We start from the raw sequence: 18065 nt of genomic DNA on the forward strand, positions 1-18065 counted from the left end.
CATAGTCATAGTGCATTTGGGGGGCAATGATTTGGTCACCACCGGTAGACGACTTCTCCTGGAGGCTATGCTTTCCACGGTAAGTTGGTTAGCGAGGAGAGTTCCGGGGTGCATAATTGCGTGGTCTCATATGATCCCACGAAAAGTGTGGCGGGGGGCTATCTCGATCCCTGCTTTGAATCATTCTGTTAGAAAATTGAATAACAAAGTGAGTAGGTTGTTCCGTTCCAAGACATTGCATTCGATCTCGCATGGTTGTATTAATGATGACAGTATGTATCTGGGGGATGGTGTGCATTTGTCGAGGGTGGGGAATGAGTTACTCATAGGAGACTTCTTAGCTTGGTTAAAATCGTTAAAACATGACCTTTAGGTAGGAGTTTTGTGGGGGGTCCGGATAGCCGGTCAACTATCCGGACCTGTGGCGGTAAGGTCATGATCGGTGAGCACTAATTGGTAGATCCCTATGAGTGGGCGTCACCCAACACGGATGGGAGCGCTCGGGAGAGGTGGCCATTGGCCCCTCAATGGGGAGGCGGTCCCGTCTAAGGGCGGGTCGCCGGAAGTAAAGGAAAGGCGGTCAAGGCCCCTTCCTTTGTAGGAGGGGTTACAGCCCCCTCCTGGGGGAATTTCCCGGGGCCAGTGTCATCTGCGACGGCAGATGCGGTAAGTTGTGTGGGGTGGGGGGAGGTCCACGATACCTTCTAGATACCACACACAAGTCTTCGAACGACCTTTAAATGGCGTCGAGTCTTAAGTGCCCCCGTCAAGTCAAGGGAAATTGTTAGTAGTTGCACTTGAGGTAAGCCTCTGTGCTGTCGCCCCTCCCAAGTGGGAGGGGTAAGTCTGGTTAGGGATCTTGACACCGGTTATGACCTTGCCGTTGGCCCTTAAACGTTAGGATGTACAATTTCAGTGTTTCTAGAGAATGTTTTTGTAGGATGCTAGTTCGGCTAGGAGAACCTCTGTATTAGAGAATATGTTAAGGTTAGCCAAACATCGCAATGTGATAATGAAATTGTACATAACATGAAACGTTTAATGTTTTAATTTTTTGTTTTAATAAATACGGCCGGGAGGGTCACTCCCTCCCACATCCAAAAACTTTAAGAACTGTTTCCGGTTTCCCTCCTTTTGGGATTGTGTTGAGAGGGGGTGGCGGGTATCTCAGCCATATGGAAAGGGGCGACCACTCGGTCCCCCCGAACGTATGGCGGAGTGCCTCGATCCCCCCGGGAAGCCATTTTTGGGCGGGAGGCGCGTCTCGGCTGGTATGCCCGAAGCGGCGTAGCCAGGGCGCGCCTTTTCCCGCCCTAGAGTGGGCTGGCCTAGACACCGACGTAGCCAGCCCCGCCCTAGGGGCAGGCAGGGGCGGGTTCTCGCCCGCCCTGAAGACGGATAAAAAGAGACGCAAGACCAGAAGACGTCCTCTTGCTCTTGTGCTCCGAAGCTGCACCTCCTCGCTACCCGTGAGCTCGGGACAGAACGAAGAGCCAATTTTGACCCACCCACCAGCCCCTGAGGACAGCAAGTCGTTGTGCAATAAAGTGAATTTTTATAAGTATGTTTTCCGTTTCGTTTACAGGCTGTGAAAGTATCAGTTTGTTGTTGATCATAATAAAGTATGGTGAATATCGTGTACGTTGTTACGATTAAAATGATTTGATGTAGTGTGCATTTTAAAAATGTTCTTTCGGTCGTAGCGACCAATGTTTTCTTAGGTTTGAGTAAGAATTGTCGTATTTATTTTTGGTAGGCGGTAAGGTCATGATCGGTGAGCACTAATTGGTAGATCCCTATGAGTGGGCGTCACCCAACACGGATGGGAGCGCTCGGGAGAGGTGGCCATTGGCCCCTCAATGGGGAGGCGGTCCCGTCTAAGGGCGGGTCGCCGGAAGTAAAGGAAAGGCGGTCAAGGCCCCTTCCTTTGTAGGAGGGGTTACAGCCCCCTCCTGGGGGAATTTCCCGGGGCCAGTGTCATCTGCGACGGCAGATGCGGTAAGTTGTGTGGGGTGGGGGGAGGTCCACGATACCTTCTAGATACCACACACAAGTCTTCGAACGACCTTTAAATGGCGTCGAGTCTTAAGTGCCCCCGTCAAGTCAAGGGAAATTGTTAGTAGTTGCACTTGAGGTAAGCCTCTGTGCTGTCGCCCCTCCCAAGTGGGAGGGGTAAGTCTGGTTAGGGATCTTGACACCGGTTATGACCTTGCCGTTGGCCCTTAAACGTTAGGATGTACAATTTCAGTGTTTCTAGAGAATGTTTTTGTAGGATGCTAGTTCGGCTAGGAGAACCTCTGTATTAGAGAATATGTTAAGGTTAGCCAAACATCGCAATGTGATAATGAAATTGTACATAACATGAAACGTTTAATGTTTTAATTTTTTGTTTTAATAAATACGGCCGGGAGGGTCACTCCCTCCCACATCCAAAAACTTTAAGAACTGTTTCCGGTTTCCCTCCTTTTGGGATTGTGTTGAGAGGGGGTGGCGGGTATCTCAGCCATATATCACTTAATTTTGATTTTCAGCATCTACAGTCATTGAGGGTACTTACCATCAAGTCTTGCATATAAATTAATGAAGTATCTTGGTTGCAGACACCACAATACTTTTCAACAGACTCTAAATGTAAAAAAAGATGTACATTAGCACATCATAACAGCAATGCTAACAATTCAAAACTTATTTTGCAATATATCATGCATGATTCTAGGTGTTTTCAGATCCAAGAATAGAGACAGTCACAACTGTTGCAAACATATTCAAATGGTTATATTACGAACATCATTGAAAATTCACAACCATAATGATAGTATCTTACTATACTATGTTAAAAATTAAAGATATGCCTTTATCTATAAAAGACCTTTTAAGAAAACAGAAAATACAGAATAATGCAATGTTGAGGACAACACTACAGTGTGTCACCTTATTTATCATTGAAATTTTAAAGTCAAACCTGTCATTAGGTCCATTGCAATTTTCAGTAGATAAGTCCCTAGAAATATTACATTAGTAAAAATCTCGGCAACTTGCTGCTGAGTTAGGTGGCATTCTTCAAACTGAAAACATAATAACCAATGTATATGTTGAGCAAAAGTCCAGCCTGAATGTTAATGTACATAAAAACAATTAATCACAAAAGGTTTGAGGTTGAAAAGCAATCATAGGTTTCAGTGCTCTAGATGCATTACAAAATCATTTAGAAAAATTAGCATTTAAAATATTTGAAAAATATTTCATTGACAATTTGAACTATTGCAACCAGTCATTTTCCAACAAGAACTTTCAAAATAGATAAATGCACTTACCAAAAGCTTCCAATGACGATCAATATTTGCACCAGTAACACTGATAAGTCACAGAACAGATATGAATATTTACCTGAAAAGTAGAAGAGCGATATATGCCGAGGAAGATACAAGACAACACTGTTGCTGATATTGCTAAACACTAAGGTTAAAATTAAAGGATTTCAGTACACACATTGATTTGAAACTATTACTTAAAGATAGGTAACTGTATTAGGAATGGAAATATACATACATTTGGTCTTGACAAACATATTTGAGAGGAAGATATCGATTACCTGTAAAAATATATGAAAGCACATGAGCTTCTAAAGAGGAACCCACATGTACATCATACGTTATTAGCCATAGCATATACAATTTACATGTAGCAGAAACTAACCTCATCAACTATCCAAAAAAGTAACATTTCTAAAAGAAGAAATTAGTTTAACAACCTACCACAAACCTTTCTCAAACACAAAAATTTCATCAGAAATACCTTTCTTACATTAATGTAGTTTGTAAAATATGTTGTGTGCAGACAACATAATCATGTACTGTTCTTCAACCTATTAACTTTTCACCTATATAGGAGAGAATTACACCAGCCAATAGAACATCATTAATCTAGACATTCAAATTATGTGCCAATACTGAAAAACTTATACTACCGTCAACAGAGAATTTTTTAGATAGTCTACGAAATCCATGCTTCTGGAATTTTACTGAAACCATCAGGATTCACATTACGGCTTATATAATCCAGAAGCTCTTGGTACTTAGTGGCATTCATTTCTATGGAAAATGAAGATAAACGGGAAAAAACGTTAGAAGAAAAGCATTATAGATGTAAAGAACAAATTTTATATGCTCACATTCAAGTATAAAGACATAAATGACTATAAAGATGTGTGAATATATAATTAGTAAAACAACTGTCACCCCGTCTTCACAGCTCAATACGCCCACAAAGTTTAAGGGCCATATGTATCATCAAACTATTTTGCATTTCCTAAATAGCGAATTTTAAGAAATTGCTATTTAGGAAATGCAAAATGGTATGTATGAACAAAATCGCTTTTTATTTGCGATTCCTTAAGCTTCCTTATTTGCGAATTCGCATTTTGCGAATTCGCAATTAAGGAATAATTTCCAATGCATTCCTATGGGCCAGGAGGCCCATAGGAATGAATGCAAAATAATTCTCAAATTGCGAATTCGCAATTTGCTAATCGCAATTTGAGAATTATTGCAAGGGTGCAGGGGTGTCTCAAAAACACCCTGCTGCACCCCTGAAAAGAACATGTGTGTGCATATGGCGCACATACATGCCCTATGGGCATGTGTGTGCATCATATGCCACCTTTAAAAATGCCAATTTGTGCATTTCTGGAAGAATTTGCAAGTTACCATCAACAGAACGTTGGTTGTAATTTGCGAATTCTTAAACAAAATTTGCAAGCTAAAATTGCTACATACATAGCATTTAAGGAATCGCAAATTTGCGATTCCCTAAATGCTATGGAAAAATAAGGAATCGCACAAGTTTGCAATTCCTTATTTTAGGAATGTTTCATACATTCCAAAACGTGCAAAACGGCCGTTTGCGAGTCGCAAAGGCCGAAATTCTGCGAATTTCGGCCTTTGCGATTCAAAAACGGCTTGATACATATGGCCCTAAGTGAGGGATACAGAGTACAGTCCATACAAAGGGACGGGTAAGTCCTGCCAAATGGATGCAGTTTGAAAACATGGCAGTTTTAGAAAGGGCGCTCAGGCACTGCAGTGCCAAGCCTGACTTTTTTTTATTTAGGGTTACTTGTGTGGGTGGCACAATTACTGTTGCAGGCCCACTAGTAGCATTTACATGAGCAGCCCTGGTATATATAGTATACTTTACTATCAAGAGTAGCATAAATATGACACAGAAATTCATACATGCACAATTTATTAAAAAAAGGTCTAGGAGGGCCATGTGACGCAGTAAAAAAATAATACTAATATGAACGCACAAATTGTAATAATAAAGGCTAAAGCACGTGACACAGTTCAAAAATACGACACAGAAATTCATGCACGCACAATTTTTTAAAAAAGGCCTAGGAGGGCCCGTGATGCAGAAGGAAATATTACAATCAACCATATACGATCAATAAGAGGTCATGGGACGATTAGGAGGGAGCAAATACGATGAAACACAAAGCATGTGGCGCACAAAAATAAAGTAAAACAGCTTGAAGGGCCACAAGACGCAGTAAAAAAATACTATTATGAATGCACAATTTATAACAATACAGGCGGGCCCTGTGATGCAGAAGGAAATATTACGATCAACCATGTAAGATTAATAAGAATAGAGGCCTTGGAAGACCACGTGAGGCAGCAATAAATATTAAAAGTCACAGAAGGATTAGGAGGGAGCAAAAACGATGAAGTACAAAGCATGTGGCGCCCACAAATAAAGTAAAACAGAGCTGGGAGGGTCCGTGATGCAGTAAAAAAAATACTATTATGAACGCACAATTTATAACAATACAGGCTAAAGCAAGTGACACAGTTCAAAAATACGACACAGATATTCATGCACGCACAATTTATTTAAAAAAGGCCTAGGAGGGCCCCGTGAGGCAGAAGGAAATATTACGATCAACCATATACGATCAATAAGAATTGAGGCCTGGGAAGGCCACGTGAGGCAGCAATAAATAATAAAAGTCACGGGAGGATTAGGAGGGAGCAAATACGATGAAGCACAATGCATGTGGCGCACAAAAATAATCTAAAACAGAGCTGGGAGGGGCACGTGACGCAGTAAAAAAATACTATTATGAAAGCACAATTTATACCAATACAGGCTAACGCACGTGACAGCTTCTCCTACCTTTGCTTCTGTCGTCTCTTGTCTTCAAAGGCTGGGGCTTTGGCTGGGCCTGGGGTGGGCTGGGTGCGGGCGCCGCCGCCTCTGCGCCTATGGTGGCCTGGCTGGGTGGCAGCAGCAGTGACACCACGTTGAGTGTCACGAGTCCTCCTCCTCTGCTCGAGCAAACAGTTCGTAGTACAATCGACAATGACGAGAGTCTGTCTGTTACCGCAGCACAGGCAGGCAGGCAAAAGAGAGCGTGCTCCCGTCAGTGCCCGCATTATATGGGAACCGCGGGGGCTGACCAAACCAAGCCCAGGGTCATAATTGGTAGCATTTTCACACTCTACAAGAATGACAGCCCTGGGGGACCTCCCATTGGCTAATGTATTGGCTTCCAGGCTTAGTAATAGCAAGAAAGCTAGGTGGTGACATCTGGGCAGTGTCGGCGGGCGTGCACCGCGCATCTGCAAGTGTGAGTGTGTGCACCAACAATTAACAACAGAGAGAGACGGGCGGGGTTATCATGTGCTCAGAGGCAGACCCAGAATCGGATCTCCAATGAGTGACGGCTTGTAACCATTCTCGTAGCGCACCCTGTGCTCTGATTTGACCCTGAGAGGGTGATCGCAACATACTTTGTACTGCTAATAATACTCAGCGCATACCCGCGCATACGCTACGAATACTCTTTGACGTTACGCGTCGCATCAAAGCTTCCATGTGACATCATGTACGGCGCCCCGTACGGGAAAGGCGCAAATGTTTTTAATTGTTTAAAAACGTATATTTATGTATTTAATGTACATACTAACAGAACACATTATCTAGGGTAATTATGAAAATAGTTTTTTTAAACTTTTATTAATCGTATATTACTTTTAAAAGCAATTACACAAATCTCGGTGGAACGTCATGCGTACTGGTATCGTAAGAGCACCGTAAGCACATTGTAAGCATACGCAAAGCCATGTGACTTTAAAAGAAGAAATTTGATTGGTTCATAACACTTCCTATTCAAACTGTTGAAAGTTCGGTCCTATTTTAATCATTCTACTTTGACTTTCTAAGAAGAAGCATCTCTTCTGAGAATCCTGTCAAATAGAAGGAAGATCACCATAATAACAGCAATACACTCATCTTCCAGCCATTCTTCAGAGGAGATTTCATTCCTGAAGAACATCCAAAGAAGAGGAAAGAAGCTCTAATTTGAAGTTTTTTACTTTTCCTGAAGGGCAATAAAAGGTTAATGCTCCAAAAGTAACCTGTAAAATTTGCCAAACAACTCTTTCAAGGGGTGATCCATCTAAAAAATACTCCTTTGGCACAGCAAATATGGTACGACACATGAAGAACTTGCACCCCAACAACTTTGCTCCAGCTGCAACACTGAGGTTGCAGGACAACCCACCTGCTACTGCACCAAGCACATCAACTGCTGCAGCAGCATTTTCAGCAAGCAGTCCACATCCACAAATTGATCCTGATTTTGGTGAAGTTAAAATTCTATGCATTTATTGCGATAAACTTTTGTGTTATGGGGAACAGTCTATTGACCTGATAAAGCGCAGGAAGCAGGAGCATTGCTGTCCTCAAAATTCGTTTTATTTTCATTCTTTTGTCCTGTTGGACAGTTTTTGGGTTCCAGTTCAATTTTTCTGGTTTTAAAAAAAACTTGTTGACGAAACACACAAAAAAATAGAAAACTGAAAACACAAAAAAAACAGTTCCTTTTAGGACTACCTTCACTGGTCAAAGAAAGAACTGTATTTCTATGTTATTGTTTAAACGTTTCTCAGAATGAATGTGCAGTTCATAAATGAATGAATAAATACATTACTAGTGTATGGTGAATGTGAAACTGCAGAACTAAAAGGAACTGCTACAGCATAAATCTATAAGCAGTTACCTATAGTATACTGTATAACCTCCGAAGGACTTGAATGTAACATATGCACATAAATATGTTACAAGTCTATGCTTCAATTTGCACTGCTGGTGAAACTGCATGGATGAATTTTTATGTGTTACGGGTGGATTTACAACCCCCTCTTTTAACACAGCCGTTGCGTCACTTTTGTGATGCACTGGTAGTGCAAAAGATGTGCCATGGTGTGTGGATTGTGCATCACATTATAAAGCCCTGCGCTAGAAGGAGGTGAAATCACAGTACACAATAAATGTCATATCTTTGGGGATGTACCACTTATTGTACATCTGTTGATTAGTGTTTTAATGTAGTGAATGAATTATTTTAGAATAGTATATAGATAAGCACATAGTGCTGTATGGTCACTACGATACTGAAACAGAAGTGTGATAGTGTTTACTGGAAGTGTAAGTATACAGATTGGGGAATTGAAGGTATAAAAGACAAGTTTCCCGGTGCATAGAAGACTACATGCATTATCTATAGGGGTTTTCTCATGAACTACTGAACGGATTTACACCATTTAACAAAAAGCACAATCTGCAAACTGAACTCTACCTCTCTGCCAAATTTGGTGTAATTCCGTTAGCGTACGCGTACAGTACGATTACCAAAAAAAACAAGGAATTATATAGAATTCAATTTTAATATATTGTAAAAAATAATTAATAATTTTTGTTTTCATTTAGTTTTGTTATTATTTTATATTAAGAATATGAAATATAATTAAAAAAATAAAATAAATATAAATGCTTATAATAAAAATGTAGGAAACTTGTATAAAAAGAAAGACATATAATAATTATTATATTTAAAAATTATCATTTACAAAACCTTTGAAATTCACTGAAAAAAACATAGGTTTTACACACGTTATAGTTAGGAATTAGCATTTAAAAAACCTTAGAAATTCACTGAAAAAACCATAGGTTTCACACATGTTATAGTTAGCTGGACATTTCACTCATACAAAACCATTGAAATTCTCCCCGTTATAGTTAGTTCAGCTAACTATAACTCGCGCGCCCGTAATGCACTGCTGATGACATCACATATTACATCACTCATGACATGGTCAGTGACATCACTCATGACATCACTGATGACATCTCAAATGATATCAAAGAGTGCCTGCTATGGAGGGGTCCGACAACAGGTAAATTCAGCTCCAAATTTATTGAAAGTTGCCAATTGCATTCATGAGGCAGCTGTCTAATAAATTGTCCATACGTCCGACACGCGTTTCATGCAAAGCATTTCTTCAGGGAATTCTGGTGTGTGATCTGCACTGCGGCAAACTCGTTTTTAAACACGTTCAATAAATTCAAGTTCTTGCCTCCCTGGGCGTTGCCACTCCCGTGGCATTCGGGAGCTTCTAGTGTTTATTTCTTACCACAGTGGGTTGTGAGCCGCATGCAGTCCATAAACAAATGTTACCCCAGTGGGTTAAAGCATACAGTCTCCCCTCTGCATTGGCACCTCGCTACTTTCAATGCCGCTCCTGTTCCAATACCACCACACCCGATGGTGTAACAGCTGGTCTGCTCTTGCACAAAACCCCGCAAGGGGAGCTTAGAAACACTTGAGCTGGATTTCTCGGCAAAAGAAAAGACAGCGTCTCTCTCAGTGCTTCTGCTGGATGGTCGGCTTCCTTTAGCACTTGCTTTAACGAGATGTGTCGGCAAGTAGATAGTCGAACTGCTTCAAACCACCGTGTATTTGCTTCAGCAAGTGTAGGCATATTTATACCTTGAAGGTGCTGAGTTTGACGTAAAGGTGGACGTAATAACGTCATCAAAGAGTATCAGTTCTTTGAAAACTCCATGAGTTCTTGGACAAATTAATATTCAAGCAAGGTGAAGTCCCTAACTGCTGAAGCCGAGTTTTCCAAGAAATCGTTTTCAGAACTAGTGGAAGTAGCCATGCCATATTTGGACTGCATGAGCTATGTCTAAATATGGTTATGATTTCTATGCCTATATAAGGACAAGGTACTCTGTACCTATATATGAATCGGGAAAATTACACTAGGGCAGAGTTCTTCAAATTGTGGGGCGCGCCACCCTTAAATCTCACTTTAGATTATTTCCAGCTGTACTAATCGTGCACATACTTTTGTATTTTGAAAGAAAACTGGGAGCAATTTGCTTTCGGTTTCACATCACAGGAGGCTCCCAGCCTCCCACGGCAGCCGAAACATTTTAGCTCTGTAAAATAACCATCCGGGAGGACGTTTTTCAAAGAAAGGGGGCAAAGCTTCTGTTTAAATTGAGTAAATATGAGCATTCCATAAACTCACCGTTTTATTTAAAAATTACAAAAGTGCATGTGTAATTAAGCCATTTTTCATGCATGTTTAATACATCATGTACTCGGCAGGTTGGTTTGGCAACTTACTCCACACTAATTCATATTGTGTAAGCCATGGGTGAACAGCATTCAGTGGGCAGATGCTCAAATGGCTCAGAAATTATAATGGGGTGAGGGTGCACAACCTTACACTTCCTCAAATTAACATGGGGTTTTTCATAGGAAAGATTCGCAGTGCATAACACCGAAACCAGTAAATTAAAAGTCCATCAAATTTTAATGGCATAGCAGCTTTTCGACCATTCAGTTTTCATTCAGTTCTTGGTTTGGTGAATTTTCACTTAGCTCTTTTGGAGATGCCTGTGTCGAACTGAAGGCTTACTAGCAATGTATATTTATTTCTTACTTTAGGATCCCTGTAAAGCACCACTTATCGCCTGACTGAATGATGTCTGCACCTTATGTGGCATACAGTTATATAGTAATACAATTGGAAGTATAAAGACAATGGACACAAATGACAATATGATTAACATTATGACTCAACTGCATCAGTAAAACCCTAGTAAAAATAATTTGCACACATTTTATCTTGGATTTTTTTGATTTGTACTGTGCAATAAGCCTTTGTCATTTAAACACACCCACTCACAAACTTGCAGTTTACTAAACACTCTTACTGTGTTTAACATTATTTGCCGGATATGGCTTTGGATATGCGAATGGTGGTCGATTATGTAGTGTACCAGAGTCGGGAAGGGGGGTCCCGACATCTAAATAAATTCAGCTGGGGGGGCTCAACTGAAAAAAGTTGGAAGACCTCTGCACTAGCGTCCTAAAATGCTTTACAACACCCACTCCACTTTATTATCTTCAACATTACTAAACTTAAGCACTAAAACATATCTAAAGCATGTGTTTACAATCCCGCCCAAAAATACATAAAATGCTTTTGAAAATGGTTGTACACATAAAATGAGTATTTGTACTGTACGCATTCAAAAGTAATGATTTCAGTTCAAGTATAAAGTATGATATTGGCAATGCTAACTGAATGAATCATAAAATTTACATGTATGAAATGGCTCTAAATACAGAAAAAAGGTCGAGACCATCCCATAGCAGAATGTATATACTGTTTTGGTTTGTTGATAAGTTCAATATTGTTTCTAGGAAGTATTCAAAGAATTCTTGTTCTCTAAGAACAGTTCTACTTTAAGCAGAGTACCTTGTGTCAAAGTTCAATTTTGAAAAAAAGTCAAATAAAATCGTAGAAAAATAGAATTTCCAAACTTAGATGTTTTTTGTTTTGAAAACCGAGGGTCGAATTCAAAGTAGATAGAACGCTCTGTGCTAATTTCAGAAGTTATTTTCGCTGTCAGGAGAAAACATTAAATCTTCTAAGCTGGCAAAGAAATCATCTACCACAGTAGGTGAGAGTTGAAACACTTCATTATGTAGATCAATCATACACTGATGAGAAGCATCACCGTCAACGTCAGCCGCATTAGCAATGTTCGCAGTAGAAGGTACCTGGGTGCCTGTTGGTCCGCGTATCTCACCCTCAGCTGGAATTGCCAGTGAGACCTCAATGAATGCCGTCATCAGGATTGGTAGCCGTTGGGGACAACACAATGCATGAGCCGTTACCGAACCAAGCAAAGCGTCAACATCCGTTGGCAGTGCTGATGGAAGTGGCAGGCAAATATCAACACGCATTCCTCTCCACAAAGCAGGCATCGTAGAACAGGTAAGATGCAATCTTGACAGATTGATCTGAACGACAGGAACCACGTGTTCAGATCTTTCAAACGAGCCAAGCCAAGAATCTGTGTTATGGTCTGACGATACTGCATTGCCAGAAGAGTGTTCTGTATGGTAATCTGGGTATCGCTGGTTACTGGACTTGCCATATCGGAGTAGAAGGAACAAAAATAGTATCCCTGCTACGAGTCCCAAAATAAGAGGCAGGCCGCCGAACACAGAGCGCACGAAGTTTGGAAAAACGCCTAAGACTGCTTCAAAGGGTGCTAACATTTTCGAAAAAATCGTCTCAAATACATGTACAATACCACTGGTATCAGACATGTTTAAGGTACGTCCTAACATTTCCGCGAAATGTATGGGGCAGTTTGTTGATAATAAGGCATTTATCTCTGCAGAGGACCTTGCAACTTGCAGATCATACGTCTCTCTGGACGAGGTCAGTGGCACAGTTTTTTGTAAAAGAATGGCTTTCATTCTGCGTAAAGTATCAATTCGTATAGAAGAGATGTTCAGTGAAGGCCATTGCGGCGACTCCCCGTCTGTCTTAGTTTTTGGAAACAATACTTGCATACAAAGTGACCCTGGCTGACACACTAACTAGATAGGCTATTCCTGGCATCCTTCCACAACAGCTGTGATCATTCAACATAATGTAGCTCCCATTGGAAAGCTGCCTAAAAATTGGATCTATCACTGCTGCCGGGGAACCCTGCAGGTGGCAGGATAAGTTGGTCGAAGAGCCATCGCAGGCTCCATGTAAATAATACCCTGACATAGAAGTGTACCGCTCAATGTGGTTTTGCAATTTTTACCACTAAGAAATACCTCCTTTTCCCCACTCCAACATTTGTTTGTGTATGGTAAATCCCAGGTCGACTTTATGTATTCCTTACCCAACCTTTCATACAGGCCTGCTGGTATGTGTTTTAAGCATTACTGAAACTGGAAAATTGTCACTGGTATCGTGATGGTGCCATGTGTTATCCATTCCATGGCTGGTTCCTCAGAAACGATTAATGGTAATCTTTCCAGTTTTTCTATGCTCAGCACCGTATAGTCTGCTCCCCTCTGTGCCAAAGAGATTTGTTTATCTGTAAGGTTAAATCCAGTAAACAATGACGTGGGGTTGATTAGACGCCAAGGCACATAGCCTGAACAAAGTTTTTGTAACGTCCAGCCTAACAGCATTATAGAACGCAATTGAGACTGTCCATGTTGTAACATGAGCAAGTCCTGTTCCATTGTGTCTATGGCAGAGGATACAATGCTGTCCAAAGAATAAATTCTGGCCGACAGACTTGTTAACCCATTGTCAACTACAGAGAGATCTTTCTCTAAATTAATACAATCAATTTCTTGTATTCGTTCCGCAGTTTCCGTTAGCATGACTTTCCATGCTTCATTATAAGCAGCGTATATACCGGCATACATGAAACGTTTATGGCGTTGTTTGCGAGGTCCTAGTAAGAATTGTCTCAAATCAATGCCATCTTTAAGTAAAGTTAAGTGTTGCTTTATATCTGGGAGTGCAGATTTTTGTAGCCACTCAAGGCACAGTTTTCCTACACTGTAAGTTGTTATTATCCCTGGATGTTGTCTCTGGACATATATTGGGTCTGTCCTAGTTACTGTAAACCCTTGTGTCTTGTTCAGGAATCTATCTTGACAGTTATTCGTGTCTGTGGGCCAGATTAACCATTTTTTCCAAATAGGATTAGTTCTGTTTTGTTATAAAATATAATTTACGTCTATCTCCTTATCTGTAGTACCATTACTATCAGGTGTGGGCTTAGGTGTGAATGGTTTGTTTGAGTCTTTTATCTTAGCAAGGCCAAGACAAGAAGTCTGTTGAACAGTTTCATTTAAAACATTATTTGTTCTGGCATGATGCAGGCTCTAAATAAGGCTTCTAAACCTTGCACTTGCCAGTCTTTTGTGCCCCAGACAGTTTTTTTCTCAATGTTGTCTTTCCAAAAGTCAAAGCCTAATGTGGACAATCGAGCATAAAAGACTACAGAATAAATTTCCTTATTATTAGTCAACATACTTTTCATTTGTGTCTTATTAACATTTTTGAAGTAAAATGTTTCTGGATTTGTGACATTAAAACCTGAGAAGTATGGACATTTTTCATAAAATGTTTTTGAGCTACCCTTTGGTGGCGTCGGACAATGTTCCCATTGATTATAAGTAAAAACATTTCTAGGGTTTGCAGATTTTTGCAAATAATGGTGACCATAATGATTAAAACAATACATTTGTTAGTAATCTGATGAACCTTCTAAGTATTCATGCATTGTCAATTTTGCTGACATTTCTAAGTCTGCCATCATGTTATTAACAGTCTCAAAGTCCCAATCATCAAAAAATGTACTGGGTGAAACAAAATCACTCAAGGAAACCTTAAATTGGTGTGGAATCTTCAGCAGCTCTACCGGACCATAAATGTCATAATCAGTTCTGTCCCATGCTATACCACCTGGTAGGGGAACAGCTGTGATGTTTACTGACAACAGGTCTCTTAGCTCACGATGAGATGATTTGTATGGCTTCAGGAGCAAGTTATTATTATTATTATCGATTTATTAAGCGCGGTTGCTGCCCAGGGGCGTCCAAGCAAGTTGATGTTCTTACTTACTGTGTCTATTTTACTATATTTTACATCTATCAGCTTTCCTAAATTTAAAACAAGAATGAGCCAAAGTAGGAGAAAAAGTACACCTAACACAATCCAAAATTCAACCCATGGTGAAGCCAGATATGTATTTGCAAGCTGGTAAAAAAGTTCTGTTACTTGTTCCTTGAAAGTTTTATTTGCTGGTGTTGTTTCTGGCTCACTTGGATCCTCAGAAAAATCAAAATTGATGAAATAGCCAGAGGCAGTTCTGTCAATTGTTAGTATTGCATCTGGATTATGCGAAATCGCTGGAGCTACTTGGTCCCTTGACATATTAGTATAACCAGATGCTACATCATTGTAGGCGAGAGTTTCTTGACAAACTGTTATTTGGGTGTCAAGAGGTACAGGTTCCATGGCTTTATTGCATAGTCCTTCTTTTCTCACTGCAGATTCTTCAAAGGTGATGAGTCTTTCAGTTTGAACCGCTTGGATAGTAGCAAGATTTGGTCGTCTGCTACACCTTTGGAGTCCACTGGGCCTACTACTTATTATCCACCACGTCGGCATAGGAGATGATATTGAGGTTGTGTTGGCGTGCGATGGCTGCGAGGGGGCTCATGTAGACGTTGAAGAGGGAAGGGCTGAGTGATGATCCTTGTGGTACGCCGCAAATGACTTTGGTGGCCTCAGTTCTTTTCACAACCAAATTTACCATCAGGACTGAATGGACAAGAGTACCGCAATGCAACTCCCAAGCTGGCCATGGCCTCCTTGTAAGCTCTAGAGCTAAACGCAGGACCCTGGTCAGAATGTAGCATGCCGATTGCGTATGTGCCGATAAAGACTCGTAAATCTTTTATAACAGTTTGGGCGTCAGCGGAGCACTGAGGCCACATCCAAATGAATCTTGTCCTAATAGTTGTGGGACCGCTGTTGTCCATAGGGACGTCTGAGCGTGGATAGTCTAATGCTATCTAACAATGGTGTCTGTACTGGGCTGGCTACACTTTAGTCAGGAATCTGGCGGTGCTCTAAACTGTGATCTCTGTAACAGACATCGCAATTAATTCCAAATTCGTAAATGTGGGCTTTCATCCCTGGCCACCAGTGCATCTCTTTTAACTCTAGTAGAGATTTCGAGATCCCTGATGTATCAGACCCTCTCCCATATGTGCTTCTTGAATCAAAGCACCTCTCTGATTCCTGTTTGGAATTACCCTATCCCCTACTCCAGGGATTTGAGCAAAGGAAATGGAGTAGGCATCAATTATGTATGAATATTCGAGTGGATAGTTTAGAGGTAACGTTGCACCGCTGCAGTTGCTCATGGCATTGACAGCTAGCATTGTTTCGCCATCTATTTCTGTTTTCAAACGAGTGATTGCAGCTACGGAAGCCGTTTGCACAGCTGCCTTCGCAGCTTCATCAGCAAATGAATTCCCTGCAACGTGAACGCCATCACGCTGATGACTCAGTGTATGGATCACATGAGTCTTTTGTAGTTCTTTCTGTAACAGAACTACATGTTCCCAAAGCAACTTATGCTTTATTGTGCCACCTTTTGCATCTTTGAAACTGTTTTGAACCCAATTCTGCAAGTATTCATTGTAAGATTGGACACAGTAATACGAATAGCACAATATGAATGTGGGGAATTTGCGATATGTATTTTCAAGCGCCATCTTGAAAGCCTGTAGTTCAGCTCGCTGAGCTGTGCAGTCTCCGAGAGATTGAGTTTTTGTGACCATAGGTCTGAATTTACCATCGCGCCAGCGACCTTTAACAATCGCACACACTGCACTATAAGCTTGTTTTCCCCCAAGTGTGGGCTGTGCTGATCCGTCTGTATAAATTATATATCCGTAATGTTCTGGAGGCAGAATCTCAGTGGGCAGAGGAGCTTCTTGTTCGTATTGTAGAAATTCTTGAGTTTTCAAGTAGGGGTCAAAAACTTATTCAACATCAGTTGCAGCAAGAGAATTAACCCATTGTATCCATCTTGGATGTAAAGCTTTTGCATTTGGAATGCTCGCTTTTGTCACTGCCTCTAAAGCAGGTACAGGAGTAAAAACCTTTATGCGTTTTCCCTGCACGGGGGCTCTCTCTTTTGCTACTGCAGTTTGACCCGCTGTCAGATTTTTTCTGTTGAAGTGAATTTCATTTCAGCTTGTGTGTACAAGTGTGATTTGTAAGCTGTTGTTGTAGTACTTTATTCGATAAGAAGTTTATCATAAAAGTAAGTACAATTTCATTTATAAGATATTAAAAGCATTTATAAAATATTAGAAATACAGAGTGGATATATACAATTAAAAAGAAACCCTAAGACATAAAATGCAGTGAAAGGCTTCCCTTGATCAACCAGATTAATTAGTCGTTGTTTACTAGCTCATTTTCAGCTGGATAAGTTTTGAACGAATCTGCCAGGCTCTTCCCAAGTACTTTGCTAATCCACAGATGACCATCATAGAGGTTGTGTCCGTTCTCAAAATCCGAAGGGCCATCATGCAATGTCTCACTCCTAGTTCCCTGCATACAGGTTTCAGCCATTTCTTTCTGGCTCCCCTATATGCACTGCAAGCAAACAGAAAGTGTGCTAGGGACTCAGTGGGATTGGTACATCCTGGGCAAGAAGCTTGGTGGTACACGGAAGATTTCCAGCATCTGGTGAAATCGTTCAGCGGGAGTGTCCCATACCTCAGTTTTAGGTAGAGGGTTCTATCACTAGGTGTTTTAATGAAGTCTAAAAAAGGTTCCAGCTTCTTCTCCGGTTTATGTTCTAGAAACTGGTCAGTTAGAGTGCCCCACCTAGTGTCTTTTAGATCCTTGCCTTGCACCCAACCCCAATACATTTTCTTGACTGTTTCTTTCGGTGGGGGGGACTGGGATAGCCACGCTTGGCTCAGCCCTAGATTGTTAACCAACTCCTTCAGTTTGTTCAGCCATAGAATTTCCTTTGATCCATTCAAATTGATTAGTTCATCGAGTACTGCAGCATAGCTTGCCAACTCTGGTGTCCTTCTTAGACGCACCCAGTACAACAGTGGGCGAATATAAACTATGTCTTTAATGGATCGCCGCCCCATGTCGTGTAGGAGTGGTTTTAAAGGGGTAGACAGTGGAAGGCCAACTAGATCTCTTAGAAACTTGTTCTCTGCTTTTACTAGGTCTGCAGTCTTATCAAAACCCCATAGTTCAGACCCATATACTGCAGCAGCCAGAGCCTTCCCATCGTAAACAGCTAAAGCGGGAGCAATGGGTCTGCTGTAGGATGCTCGATGA

The sequence above is a fragment of the Lissotriton vulgaris genome, chromosome 1_1 (assembly GCF_964263255.1).
Source record: "Lissotriton vulgaris chromosome 1_1, aLisVul1.2, whole genome shotgun sequence".
Lineage (NCBI taxonomy): Eukaryota > Metazoa > Chordata > Amphibia > Caudata > Salamandridae > Lissotriton > Lissotriton vulgaris.